Source organism: Brassica napus, chromosome C5 (genome assembly GCF_020379485.1).
Source record: "Brassica napus cultivar Da-Ae chromosome C5, Da-Ae, whole genome shotgun sequence".
NCBI classification, from domain to species: Eukaryota; Viridiplantae; Streptophyta; class Magnoliopsida; order Brassicales; family Brassicaceae; genus Brassica; species Brassica napus.
This window is the reverse complement of record NC_063448.1, coordinates 31,550,747-31,552,049: the sequence shown is the minus strand read 5'-3', so window position 1 is coordinate 31,552,049 and position 1,303 is coordinate 31,550,747. Positions and strand designations below refer to the sequence as shown.

At 46.4% G+C, this 1,303-nt stretch overlaps 1 non-coding gene across 1 annotated transcript; it reads left to right on the top strand.

Annotated features, from left to right (window-relative positions):
* Positions 1–908: 908 nt before the first annotated feature.
* Positions 909–1,014, top strand: LOC125588179. Its single transcript, XR_007324573.1, has one exon. It is a non-coding gene; the product is annotated as a small nucleolar RNA R71 (small nucleolar RNA).
* The last annotated feature ends 289 nt before the right edge of the window (positions 1,015–1,303 follow it).

Here is a 1,303-nt window from a genome sequence, read left to right as displayed (position 1 = left end):
AAGCGGACGACTTCGATCGATGACTAGAGTAATCCGTCCATCGATCTTCGTCATGGTCTGTCGATCGATGCGAGTTCATCGACATCGGTCGACACCATTGGGATCCGCCGAGACTCATGGAGCTTTCGATTTCGAAGTCTCCTTCCTCAAGCTTTTCATTTCTCACGACTTGCCAGAAATCATCATCTATGATGGCATTTACGTGGTGTTTTCCTTTGTCGGCTCCTGCCTCTCTAGCGAAAGCTTCTTGCCTCTTTATAGTCTCGCCCGTCTGAATTACTTGGGTTTCAAGTTTTCTCACCTGAGTCCCTAAGGTCTCGATTTTGGTGCTCAGATTGTTGTAGGCAGAGTCTATCTTACCGTTGAAATCCACGGTGATTTGTTGTTGTCCCAACAGTACTCGATCAAGCATTTCTTCGATCTTTCTTTCATGAGTCTGGGGTGGTGGATTTTGATAGTAAGAGTTCGAGTAGCTCTTGTTGTTGTTGAAGGGTGTTTGAAATTGTGAACTTTGGTTATTTCTTTGGCCATTTCCAAAGAAGTTTCTGTTTCCGCCCTGGTTTCCAAATTTTTGAAATCCGGTACCTCCGATGTAGTTCACATCTTCTTCTCCTTCTGTATCTGCTACTTCTCCTTCAGCTGAACAGACTTGCTTCCTAAGAAGCTCGTGCACCACATCTAACTTAGCTCTTACTTCATCCATCTGTTCCTTCCCGTTAGAGGCTACATACTTCTTCCGTTCAGAGTCAGTGTTTTTGGTGCTGCTGCAGTTAGCAAAGTTTTCGATAAGTCTCACAGCTTCCAACGGATTCTGAGTAGTGAAGGTTCCTTCACTCGCCGTATCAAGGGCCATTTGATACTGTAAGGCGAGACCTCGGAAGAAAGTGCTTAGCAGCTGCACTTCGTTAAATCCGTGGTGTGGACAGTCTCGCTGGAAGAACCTAAATCTAATCCACGCATCTTTGAAAGACTCTCCAGCCTTCTGCGAGAATGTGGGAATTTTATTCCGAAGTTCTTCAGCGCGCGCCTCATCGAAGAAGTTTCGTAAGAAAGCATTCTTGATGTCGCTCCAGGATGTTAAAGATCATGTGGGTTGCTGCCTAAGCCAGTGCATCGCTTCTCCATTCAGCGTGTATCTGAAGAGCTTGCACAGCAGGTCATCTTTGGGGACTCCTTCCATCCGAATGGCAGCGATTAGATCCTCGAACCGTTCCAAATGGTCCATAGGATGCTCGTGCGGTAACCCAGAGTAGGGAATCTGTGACACGAGAGTGTAGTATTGAGGCTTCAGCTCGAAATTCTG